This window comes from Artibeus jamaicensis, unplaced genomic scaffold, assembly GCF_021234435.1.
Source record: "Artibeus jamaicensis isolate MK-2021 breed Jamaican fruit bat unplaced genomic scaffold, CSHL_Jam_final contig_64, whole genome shotgun sequence".
NCBI classification, from domain to species: domain Eukaryota; kingdom Metazoa; phylum Chordata; class Mammalia; order Chiroptera; family Phyllostomidae; genus Artibeus; species Artibeus jamaicensis.
Genome location: NW_026521911.1, coordinates 5,168,643 through 5,182,262, shown reverse-complemented (window position 1 = coordinate 5,182,262; position 13,620 = coordinate 5,168,643). Strand labels below are relative to the sequence as shown.

Sequence of the window (13,620 nt, the reverse complement as noted above, 5' to 3'; positions counted from 1 at the left end):
TGGCACGTATTGCCTCCCTTGCACAAAGACCTGCATTCCGACCAAACTGTGTAGCTTCCCCTTTCCATCTCAGGATTTCTGTGTGTGGCTGTCTGTTTGGAATCCCCTATCCCACTCTTCTCACTCTTTCCTCTCTTTCCTTCTTTCTCCCTCTACCAACAAACATTCACCAAGTATAGACTAGCCCTTCTCCCATGTGCTTCAGTCTCTCATCATTCAATACTCGTTTTTGTATGCTTGGCATTTTTGTTTTTTATAAGGTTATTGTTGAAAACAACCTCAGAACTCAAAAAGGTGTTTATTTTTATTAAAAGGTGTTTATTTCCTCCTGCCATTGTTAAATGAACTTCAGTACCTCATGAATATGTTTGTGGTCCAGAGAGCCAGATTTCTAATAGGAGTAATTAAGGACATTACTAAATCATTATTTTAAAAAGTTAAAGCAGCCAAGATGGGAAGAAACTAAAATTATTAACCACCACATTGATGAATATGTAGTCAGAGACAGTTTTCAAACTTAAAAGCACCTGGGAATAAAATGATAACTTTTTCAAACTTAACTGTTATGAATTACTTCTTAATTTAATGTGTATCCCCTTTTTCTTGATACTTAAAAATAGTTTTTCAGTTAATTCTAAATATTTAGGAGATGAAGGCATCCTTGGAGGTAAATACATCCAAAATCTTTTGGGGCTTAATAAAGATTCCGCCAGGTAACTCTCTGTACCTCAAGCTGTGAGCGAAGCTGTGGAACGCATCTCTGTGTCTCTTCCTGCTTTTTCTAATGCTTGCCCGGGGGCTGGTGGAACATACCATACATCTCTTTCTTAGCACTGGAAAATTATGTTACCTTCATGTTCTAACTAGAAGATTTCTCTTTCCCCAACTACTCCTCTATTTTGAATGTAGCTATAATTTTAACATTTTTTAAAAAGCAAATGGCTCTAATATGACTTGCTTTTCTTTTAATCATAATTTAGATTAATCCAGTAGTTGAGAAAGAATTTTAAGAGTTTCTATTTATTAAGCATTTATTATGTTCAAGTTCTGTGGTTGGTAGACCAGACTCTTTTTCAAATCCTGGACTACTCTTTAGCTACACATAGGACTTTGGACAAGTTTCTAATTGTCAGTTTTCCCATTTGTAAATTGAAAATAACAATAACCTTGTTGAGTCATTAAATTATTAAATGAGATCATTCTAATTATGCACATAACAAAATGCTAGGTAAATGTAAGAACACAATAAATGTTAGCTTCTGCTTTTATCTTTACCATCCTTATATTCTGTGCCCTGGAAATTGTCTTGGCGCCCATTTTGCAAATGAGGAAACTTCGGCTTTAAAGAGGAAGATTTCAGAGAGGTTAGGTAATTGGCCATGGTTAATACAGTTGGTCAGTAGGAGACCAAACAGGGAAAATGTAGGTTTGATGGATTACAGAGTCCAAATTATTTTGCCACTGAGCCTTTAAATTTATTCCTTGGCCATAGTTACATGGACAAAGCTTCAACTGACATTAGAATTAAGGGGGTGCTGGCCATATCCTGAGTCCTATTACAAAGCTAAACAGTTATTTTAGTTCAGCAAATACTTATTGAGTAGTAATATGTAGAGTGCAGCATAATAGTTTCATCTGAAAAGTCAACATAAGCAAGGCATCATCCTTTTCCTTAAGGAAATCATATGTTCTAGTAGGAAGCATAAGGGCTTTTCCAATAAAGCTATACTACAAAGCTGACTTTATACTAATAACTTCATGAGCTGGACATTATTTCACATCATGCCCCTAAGATATTAAACAGTTATGCCTTCAGTTATTTGTGTGATGTTTAGGACCAGAATACTGGAGATCCTGCTGGCATTTTCAATGCATTTTCTCTGGTCTGTGCTCACTCGCTAGTTCCCTCAGACCACGGCCACATGCAGCTGTGACCTTGCCATGTTGACAAACTGTTTTAAATGCATTATTTTAAATTAAAATTATATTAATAGAAAGATGTCCTCTTTTTTATTTCTGATGTGGGGATTTTTAAGTGGTTTTTTTTGAAATTTTTAATTTAAAAAACTGATTTATTAAGGTGATATTTGCATAAAAATTTAAAATATACAATACAGTATCATTGCATACATTCACAGTGTTGTACACCTATCACCTCTAGTTCTGGTATATTTTGATATTAAAAATTTTTACTTTCCCAGCTTTTTTGGATGGTTTTGCTAGGAGGTTATTGATTTTATTTATTATTTCAAAACACCAAATACTGACTTTGTTAGTTTTTCTTGCATATTTGCTTTCCTGTTTATTATTTCTACTCTTAGCTTTACTATTTTTTCTCTTTGATTTACGATAGGTTTATTTTGCTTTTCTTAATCAGCCAGCTTCTTTACCTATGTAGAAAATGAGGTAGTTGATTTTAGATCTCCTATTCTAATGTAAACACTTAAAGCTATAAATTTCTTTGTAAACATTGCTTTAATAACATTCCACAAATAATTTCAATACACTGCCTTCATTATCATCCAATTTAAAATATTTTAAATTTTCCTTATTTTCCACTTTATGCATAGGTTGTTTAGAAGTGTGTTAACATTTTTAAAATTCAAGGTTTCTCAGCTATCTTAGTGTTACTGATTTCTGATTTAAATTCATTTTGATGAGAGAACATTTCTGTATGATTTCAGAACTTTTAAAATTATTTAATCTTGTCTTATGGCTCACTCTATCATTTGTCTTGCTGAACTTCCTGTGACTACCTAAAATAATGTGTTCTGTTCAGTTTCTGGATTTAGTAGTTTACAAATGTCAATTTGTTTAAATTGGTTTATGGTTTTTTCAAACATTTTATAGTGAATTTTTTTCTGTTAAGTGAACACAAGGGTTTAGGTTGCAGATCAAACTGATATATATCAGAGAACTTAATACTATTAATTACTAATCTCAAAGATAACTTGGAAATCAAAAGGCTCAGGCAAAGCAAGGAGAAGTCAGGAACATTGATTCCAGCTCCACGATTGTCTTCCTCTGTTGGACACATGCTGTCAGGCCCACGGTGATATTCCACACAGAAGAGGAGCACTTGAGTCACAAAACATCTCCATTTAATACTCCCAGGGAGTTGCGTAGCTTATGTGACCTTCTCCAGGGACCCTTGCCTCATAAATCCACATTCTATTTTTACTAACAAAATATGTGATAAAGAAATACTTAAGAAGCATCCTTTAAAGAATATTTTCTATATAAAGGCTCTCTTTCTAGTGAATTTTTTTATATTTACAGAAGATGTAGTTATCATGTTGACAAGAAGATTAGACCGAGTCTTCTGCCTTCCTTCTTCCTTCTGGGAGCAAACTCCCCAGTCAGGAAGAAATGAATGGCTCCTTATGCCTCATCTGCCAGTTCCCAGAAGGGAGTGTTAATGTCTCCAGTTATGATTGTTGATCTGTGTATCTCTCTTTGGCTCTGTTTTGTTGTTGTTATTGTTGTTGTTTTGGCTTCTAATGTTTTAAAATGCTTTTGTTAGGTTGTATATGCATTTAGAATTGTTAGGTCTTCTTGGTGAATTGACCCTTTCATTATGAAATGTCCATTGTGTCTGGTAATAATTCTTATTTAAAGATTACTTTTTCTTTTATTAATATTGCCGCACTAGCTTTCTTATAATTAGTGTTTGTATTATACCTTTTTTTCTGTAATTTATCTTTCAACTGATTTGCATCTTTATTTATTTAAAGTTCATCTCCCATAAAAAGAATATTATTGGTTCTTGCTTTTATATTTAGTTGGACAACCTCTGCCTTTGAATGGGAATGTTTGACCCATTATTAACCCTACAATACCTCTAAATGTTCAAGTGAAAGGAAGAATCAAATGTCTCTCACTTTCAATTAAAAGCTAGAAATGATTAAGCTTAGTGAGGAGGGCAGGTTGGAAGCCTAGCAAAGCCAAAAGCTAGGTCTCTTGTGCCAAACAGCTAAGTTGTGAATGTTCAAAAATGATAAGAAAGTGAAACACCCTTATTGCTGATATGGAGAAAGTTTTAGTGATCTGGATAGAAGATCAAACTAGTCACAACAGTCTCTCAAGCTGTGCCTAATCCAGAGCAAGGATCTAACTATATTTAATTCTGTGAAGGCTGAGAAAGGTGAGAAAACTGCAGAAGCAAAGTTGGAAGCTAGTAAAGGTTGGCTCATGAGGTTCAAGGAAAGAAACTGTCTCCATAACATAAAAGTGCAAAGTGAAGCAGAAAGTGTTGATGTGGAAGCTACAGCAGGTTGATAAGGTGATTAATGAGGGTGGCTACACTGAACAACAGATCTTCTATGTGGAAGAAACAGCTTTATATTAGAATGAAAGGTCATGTAGGATCTTCAAAGCTAGGAAAGAGAAATCAATGCCTAGTCTCAAATCTTCAAAGGACAGGCTGACTCTCTTGTTTGAGGCTAATGCAACTGGTGACCTTAAGTTGAAGCTAGTGCTCATTTACCATTCTGAAAATCCTATGGCCCTTAAGAATTATGCTCATTAATTATTCTGCCTATGCCCTATAAATGGAACAAGAAAGCCTGGTTAACAGCACTTCTGTTTGCAGTATGGTTTACTGACTATTTTAAACCTGGCAAGAGATTCTCTGAAAAAAAGATACCCTTAAAAATATTGCTGCTCATTGATAATGTATCTGGTCACCCAAGCACTCTGATAGAGATGTACAATGAAATTTATGTTGTTTCTATGCCTGCTAACACAACATCTATTCTTTAGTTTATGTATCAAGGAGTAATTTTGAACTTGAATTCTTATTATTTAAGAAATGCATTTTGCATTTCTTAACAGGGAGGGAATTTCAGGGGAAAAGGGGAAGGGTTTGCAGGAACAAGTATAAAGGACACATGGATAATAACAAGGGGAGGTGGAAATGGGAGGGAAATGGAAAGGGCTGGGGGGTGGGCTGGTATGGGGTAAAAGGCAGAAAACTGTACTTGAACAACAATTAAAAAAGAAATACATTTTGTAAGGCTCTAGCTGCCATAGGTAGTGATTCCTCTGGTGGATCTGGACAAAGTAAATAAAGAAATTTCTACAAAGGATTCACTATTCTAGATGCCATTAAGAACATTTGTGATTCATAAGAAGAGGTCAAAATATCAATATTAACAGGAGATTGGAAGAAATTGATTCCAATTTTTATAGATGACTTGGAGAGCTTCAAGACTTCAGTGGAGGAAGTAACCGCAGATGTGGTGGAAATAGCAAGAGAATTATAATTCCAAGTGGAGCCCGAAGATGTGACTAAATTGCTGCAATCTCATGATAAAACTTTAATAGATGAGGAGTTGCTTCTTAAAGATGAGCAAAGGAAATGGTTTCTTAAGATGGAATCTACTCCTGATGAAGATGCTGTGAATATTGTTGAAATGACAAGAAAGGATTTATAACATATAAACTTAGTTGATAAAGCAGTAGCAAAGTTTGAAAGGAATTGACACCAATTTCTAAAGAACTTTCACTGTGGGTAAAATGCTGTCAAATAGTATTGCATGTTACAGAGAAATTATTTATGAAAGGAGGAATCAATTGATGGGGCAGACTTTATTGTCTTATTTCAAGGAATTGCCACAACCACCCCAGCCTTCAGCAACCACCACCCTGACTGATCAGCAGCCATCAACATTGCAGCAAGACCCTCCACTGGCAAAAAGCTTACAACCTGATGAGAGCTTAGATGATGGTTAGCATTTTTTGCAATAAAGTATTTTAAAATTAACATGTGTATATTATTATTTTAGGTATAATGTTATTGCATACTTAATGAACTACAGTATTATGATATAAAAGTAACATTTGCATGCACTTGGAAACCAAAAAATTCATGTAACTTACTTTATTGATTTTGTTGATATCTGCGCTTTGTTCTGGTGGTTTGGAACTGAACCTGCGCTATCTCTAAGTATACCTGTATACTCAGACATGGAATTGCTGGATCATATAGTAATTCTAATTGTTTAAGGAACCACCATGTTGTTTTCTGCAGCTGTTGTACCAACAGTGCACAAGGTTTCCAACTTTTCCACATCCTTGACATTCTTGTTGGTTTGTTTGGTTTTTTTGATGTAGAAATCCTGTTCTTTTTTTAAATGTCAGGTGGAATTCACCAGTGAAGTCATTGGCTCCAAGACTTCCGTTGTTGAGAAGATTTTTTGTTGTTGTTGTTATTCATGTACAAGTGTCTCTGTTTTCACCCCACCCCTCCCTTGCCCCACCCATCCCCACTTCCTACCCTGGAACCTATACCCCCTTTGGCTTTGTCCATGTGTCCTTTATACATGTTCCTTGATGGCCCCTGTTGGAGAGATTCTTGGTTGATGATTCGTTCTCTTTACTCATTATAGATTTTCTCATTTTCCTGTGTTTCAGGATTCAGTCTTGGTACATTTTGTGTTTCTAGAATTTTGTCCATTTCATGTAGGTTATCCAATCTGATGGGGAACAGTTATTCATAGTTCTCTTGTATAACCTTTTTTTTCTGTAAAATTGGTTAACGTCCTTATGTTAATTTCCGATTTCACTAATTTGAGTATTTTCTCTTACTTGTACCTAGCTAAAGGTTTAACAGTGTTGATCTTTCCAAAGAAATAATTTTTAGTTTCATTGATTTTCTGTCGTTTTTCTATTTTCTATTCCATTAATGTCTTCCCTATTTTTTATTATTTTCTTCCACTTGCTGTGCTGGATCAAGTTGTTGTCTTTTCTGCCTTCTTAAGTTGTAGAGTTAGGTCATTTATTTGGAATTGTTGTCTCTCTTCTTTCTTTCTGTTTTTTAAGAGTCTCATGCTCTACCAACTGAGCTAGCTGGGCACCGCTTTTCTTTCTGTTTTTTAAATGTAAGTATTTATAGTTATAAATTTCTCCCCTAGAATAACTTTTGCTGCATCCCATGAGTTTTGGTATATTGTTTTTTAATTTTTATTCATGTATTTCCCAATTTCCATAGCATCTTATTTTTTTATCCATTGGTTATTTGAAAGTATGGTGTTTAACCTCTACAAATGTGTGAATTTTCCAGTTTTTCTTCTGTTACTGACTTCCAAATTCATCCTGCTGTGGTAGGAGGAGACACTTTGTATGCTGTCATCATTTTAAATCTATTGAGACAGTTTGTGGCTTAATATGTGGTCATCCTGGAAAATGTCCCCTGTGCACTTGAGAAGAATGTATAAGCGGTTATTGTCAGTTTGAGTGTTGTATATATCTTAGAAATAGTTAGTTTCTTGTGTTTTTTTGTCTTCTTTTTTAAAATTTTAATTCTTACTCAAGGATATGTTTATTGATGGGGACAGGGGGAGAGAGACATTGATCAGTTGTTTTCTGTATCCACCCCAATTGGGGATCAAACCCACAAGCTAGGTGTGTGCCCTGACCAGGGATGTGTGGGGGCAACTTTGTCAGCAAGTCCATCCGTTCACCACGGATGAAAGTAACACTACCAAGACATGATCTGCTTGGGGAGGAGAGGTGGCCAGTCTCTCAGAGGAGAAAGGCCATGAGCCCCTTCCTCAATGACTCTTATTGGGTTGTAATACACAGGAATACAGGTGGTAAGAATCAAATGTTATATAGATAACATTTCAAAGAAATCTGAGGCTTAGTCTGAGTCAGTGTCTGTCAGGAAAGGGGGTTGCAGAAACTTTGGGAGACATACTCATTTCCTGCTCGGACCCTTATCATATGAATGAAAGCACTCTTAGCAAAGCAGGCTTCACAGGACTTTTAGGAATTCTTTCTTATGCCCCATCACCCCGGATCCCACTCTAGCCGGCAAGAGTCTGTACCACCTCCCCCATCACAGGTTTTCAGGCTTAAGTGGATAAGAGCCAGGAAGCCCTTCTCCCAGAGGACGTGGGGACTTGGGTTATGTCAGAATGGCCAGGGGGTGAAAGTCCATCACTCCCTCTTTGCTGCATCCCCCCGAGTCCTTCCCTGAGGGACTTCCAAGTGATCGTGTCTGGCTTAGGTTGCCCCTCCTCTGAGGAGTCTTAACCATCATCGACTATCCGACCATGCATTGGGGGCAGGGGAGGAAGCAGAGGCAGCATTTGCTATCAGCTTTGCCTCCTTAATGGCTGGCATTCTGGAGGTCACTCACTCAGCCTTAACCATGGGAGGCAGTTACAATTCCTGAAACCAGGCAGAGTGGTTCCCAACAGGGATGGAACCCACAACCTAGGTGTGTGCCCTGACCGGGGATGGACCCCACAGCCTTTTGGCATATAGGACAACGCTCCAACCAATTGAACCACTGGACCAGGGCTGAGCTCTGTATTTCTTTATTTAACTTTTGCTTGGTTTTTCTATTTATTATTGAGGGTGGAATGTTAAAGTTCTCAATTATTATTGTAAGATGCCTATTTCTCCCTTCAATTCTGTCCATTTTTGCTTTAGAAATTTGGCTGGTCTGTCATTAGGTATGTAAATGTTCATGATTGTCTTATGTTCTTGCTATACTAAATGTTTTATTAATATACATGTATAATGTCCTTCTTTGTCTCTTGTAACCTTTTGATATAAACTCCATTCTGTCTGATGTTAGTACAGCCACCTCTGTTCTTTTTGGTTACTCTTTGCATGGAGCATTTTTTTTCACCCTTTCACTTGTAACCTACCTGTGTCTTTGGATGTAAAGTGAGTCTCTTATAGACAGCATGAAGTTAAATCATGTGTTTTTATCCTTTCATTAAATTTGACTTTAATCCATTTTTTAAAAAATAATTACTGATGAGAAAAGACTTTTGTCATTTTGTTACTTCAGTCCTTTCTTCAAATACTTGTTATTTTGCTTCTATCATCTGATATTTTGTTATTTCTGTATGCTCTGTGGTTTGTCCCTTATTGTCTGCATTACTATTATCTTTTGGTTTTAGTTGGTTTTTTGTGCTGAAACATTTAAATCCTTTTCTCCTTTCCTTTTGTGTATATTCTATGCCTGTTTTCTTTGTGGTTACCATGGGAACTGTATTTAATGTTCTAAAAGTTATAACACTTTTTTTGAATTTATACCAGCTTAACTCCAATAATATGCAAAACTCTGTTGTTTTTTAACAGCTCCATTTCTATCCTTTTCAGTTGTTGCTACCAGAGAAATATAACTTTACACATTCTATGCCCTCAAACAGAAACTAACCATTTTAAAATGCATTAGTCTTTAAATTATATAGAAAATACATGGAGTTAAAAAACTAAAGTTAAAATAATGCTAGCTTTTAGAATAATAATTGTTTTTCAGATGTATTAGTCTCTTAATCACATAGACATGAAAGAGTTTATATACAATCCATTGTTACAGTACTAGATGTTATGATTTTCCATGCGTTTACTGCTATTGAAGTCTTTGTTTCCCCATACAGTTTTGAGTTACTATGTAGTTAGTGTCTTCATTTCACCTTTCAACACTCCCTTGGTCTTTCCTTGTAGGGCACATCTAGTGTCCATGAACTTCCTCAGCTTTCGTCTATCTAGGGTTTTATCAGTTTTCCCTTCAGACTGAAAAAACAGTGTTGCTGGATATAGGATTCTTGGCTGACAGTTTTTTTTTTAACACTTTGCCTATGTGGGCTCACTGCCGTCTGGCCTTCAGAGTTTATGATGGGAACTTCACTAACGATTTTATTTGAGATCCCTTGTATGTGACAAGTCACTTCTCTATTGGTGCTTTAGGATTCTCTTTTTGTCTTTGTCTTTTGAAAGTTTGATTAAAGTGTGTCTCCATGTGGGTCTCTTTGAATTCATCTTACTTGGAGTTCACTGGGCTTCCTGGATGTTTGTGTTCACATCTTTCATCAGACTTAGCAGCATGGTTTCTTCAGATATTTTCTCTGCTTCTTTCTTCTCCTTCCGAGATTGTAACACTGCATGTGTGCATGTATTGGTCTATTCAGTGGTAAACAACAGATCTTGCAGATTCTGATCACTTTTCATTGTTTTCTTTCTTTTTTCCAGACTCATTAACTTTAATTGTTCTATCTTAAAGTTCATTTATTCTTTATTCTGACTGCTCAGATTTGCCTTTGAATCCTAATAGTCAAATTTTCATTTCAGGTACTGTATGTATTTTCGGCCCCAGAACTTTTTGGTTTCTCTTTAGGTTTTCTGTCCTTTTATTAACATTGCCATTTTGTTCATCTTCTTTTTTATTTTATTCACATCTTTTTCTAGTTCTTTGATTACCTTTAAGGTGATTGTTATAAAGTCATTGTCTAATATAGCAACTTTTTCACATACAGTTTCTGTTGATTTTTTTCCCCGTTAATGGAGCCTACCTTCTTGTTTTGTTTGCTTTGTGATTTTTTTCTTTTATTGATTCCAGAGCGAGGGGAAGGGAGGAACAGAAACAATGATGTGAGAAGCATCAATTGGTTGCCTCTTGTGTGTGCCCCAACAAGGGACCAAACCCACAACCCAAGCCTGTACCCTGACTGGGAATCGAACCCACTATCTTTAGGTCTGCAGATTGATACCCAACCAACGGAACCACTGGCCGGGGCTGCTTGTGATTTGAGGGGAAAAACAGAACACTCAAATGTAATAATCTGGTAACTCCAGATTCTCACCCTTCCTCGGTTCTCCCCCTTCCTCAGGGTTTGCGGTTTCTCCTTATGTATTTATTGGTTGGTTGGTGGGTGGGTTGGCTGCCTCTGTGCCAAGGAACAGCCTGAGGCATAAACCTCAAAGCTTTCTCATGTCCCTTCTGTTTCTTCCCTCAGACGCACACAGTCACTTGCTAATACTCCCTCTGTTTGCAGCTGCTTCGTGTCCTCATATTTAATATCTGGATCCCAAAAGAAAAAGAGAAAAATAAAGGGGAAGAACGATCACTGGTCCTTTAAATCCCGAAAGTCACTTCAGCTGGTAGGGAAGGGGTGTGCAACAGTGGAAGGAAGTGGAACAGCAGGGGCTTCTTTCCTTGTCACACCGCTCTGATCAGAAGCATCAGTGAGTGATCCTGTTGTTACCCGAGAGCCTCGTCCTGTTCCAGAACAGCCAGTGGGGCCCTACTGCTCACCACCCACAGGCAAAAACTCTGGAGGCAGAGTCTGGTGAAAAGGAAAAGGAATCCTTTATTTAAAGTATATACAGCTTGAAATATTGGCAGGTTTCTGCCTCAAAGCTAGTTTCCTTTAAAACGCTTCAAAGAAAATCACCCTGCCACACTCTGCCGGCTCAGTTCAAGGTTCCATCAGGAATTTCTCCTCCCACCTGAAGGTACTGTCCCTTAAGAATCGCAGTGGCTTATCTGGCTTCAACCTGTGCATCCAAGTGTCTTACTCGCAGCTCACCGTCCTCTTCCCGTGGCTGCTGTGCTCTGGTGTGTCAGTGTGCCTGGCTGCGCAAAACCTGTGTCAGAACCTGACCCGGTCGTCAGCATCGCTGCAGCTTCCCGTGTGGGGGAGGGGTGTGGGGCTCATTGCCTTGCCACCAGGCTTCCAGGACTGGCACAGATCCGTAGACTAAGCCCCGTCCCACACATTCTTGGTGTAGATCCGAGGCCCTGTCTGGGCTGGAGCTGGCAGAGCAGCAGTCACAGCAGAAGCCACAGTCACTAGGCCCCCACCAGAGGAGCCCCTGACAGAGGAGCACTCAGGTAGCAGGTGGGAAGCCACAGACCCCCTGCCCTACCCAAGCCTCCTGTGCTCTCTTGTGCCCACTATGCTACTGGACAGACAGGTCTCAGAGCAACCAGGGGTGGGTGCAGAGAATACAACCAACTACCCAGGGGAAGGGAGAGCAAAAGTGCACATTTTTCCTGTGTTCTTTTAAAGGCAGCCCCTATAATCCCCTCACAGATGTACATGGGAGGGTGTGTCCCTCCCATCCAATCACTTCCCTAGTTCTAAGCATCAGCCCTTTGTGCAGCAGAAGCTGAGTCAAGCATGCATGTCCCTGTAGGCAGGGTGACGCATGAATGCAGTCTTCTGTGCTTTCCCACCCATCCCCATTCTCAGGGGGGTCCCCCTACCCCCTGTTACAGTATCAGAGACCTGCCCACCTTGGCCCCCACAAGCTGTGCGCAAGCTGCGCACAAGCTGCTCCAGGAACTTGTGCATAGCTGCCTGCCATGGGGCTAGGGGGTGGGGGATGGGTAACTGCTAATATGCTAAATACTGAAATTGACCAAAATTAATCACTTACCATCCATAGCCTCTTCTGGAAGTTGCAAGCCTCCAATAGACTTCACAGTTCCAAAATAGTTACATTAGCAGATTCTGCCAGTGCAGTTGTTGTCTAAGTGAGGAGACACCTTTCTGGTACTCCCTTCTCTGCATCTCCTCAGAATCCTTTCCTGTGTACACACGTTTTTATTTCTACAGATAAATGCCCAAGAATACAGTTTCAGAGGTATGGTCATTACTTGTTTAGTTTTGAGAAACTCTAGTTTTTCAAAGGGGCTACACCCTTTAACAATCCCACCAGCAATGTCTGGTGATCCTGAGTCTGCATCTTTGCCAGTTTTGGGCACTGCCGCTTTTTCATTGCAGCCATTCTGATGGGCGTGTGAGTGCGTCCTCAGTGTGGTTTAAGTTCTGATCTCTGACAGGTCATCCAATGGCACACCCTCTTCAGTGCAGTGTCTTCCTATCTTTTCTAATTGGATGGCTTGATGTTTTTCATTTTCGACTTTTGAGAGTTCTTTATATATTATAAATACTGGTCCTTTGTTGGATATGTGGTTTGCAAATATTTTGCCCCGGTCTGTAACTAGGCCGTAGCATCCTCTTTACAGGGTCTTCAGCAGCAAAAGAGTTTTCATTCTGATGAGGTGTAACGTCACTTTCCCTCTTGTGGCTCATGCTCTGAGTGTCAAGTCTGAGAACGCTTTGTCTACCCTTAGTTCTCAAAGATCTTCTCCTATTTTTCCTAAAGTTTTACAAGTTTATATTACATATTTAAGTCTGTAATCCATTTTGAGGTAATTTTTATATAAATTGGGGTAGGTCAAGTTTTTTTTTTTTTTCGGTTTGTTTTTGCCTATGCAAAATTCATCCAACACCATTTGTTGAAAATCTCTCTTATTCCACTGAATTGCTTTTGCACCTTTATCAGAAACCATTTGAGCATATTCATACAGGTCTATTTCTGGCTATGAAATTATGTTCCACTGAACTATGTGTCTGTCTCTTCTCTAATACCATACTGTCTTGATTACTGTAGGTCTATATAAACCCTTAATGTGGTAGAGTGATTCTCTCTGAATTTATTATCTTCCTTTCCAGGATTTTTAAAATTATTTGGGGGTTGCACCTTTTTATTTAAATTTTAGAATCAGCTGACCTAATTGTACAAAAAAAAAACCTTGCTGGGCATCGCATTAAGCCTGCGAATCAGTTTGAGGAGAATTGGCATCTTTGTGGTACTGACTCTTTCGATCCATGAACACACGTGTCTCTCCATTCATTTAAATCTTCTTTGATTACTTTCATCGAGATTTTGTATTTTCAGTTTACACATCCTGAACTTTGTTAAGATAACTGTTTAATTTTCTTTGGAGTGATTGTTAGTGGGACTGTGTTTTTCATTTTAGTTTCTATCTGTTCATTATTACCAAATAAAAATGTGATTGGTTTTTCT

The 13,620-nt window shown here is 38.2% G+C and overlaps 1 protein-coding gene across 2 annotated transcripts in view; it reads left to right on the top strand.

Moving 5' to 3' along the window:
* Positions 1-13,620, top strand: part of GDPD4 (glycerophosphodiester phosphodiesterase domain containing 4) — a 102,750-nt gene that overhangs the window by 74,613 nt on the left and 14,517 nt on the right. The window lies entirely within an intron of this gene.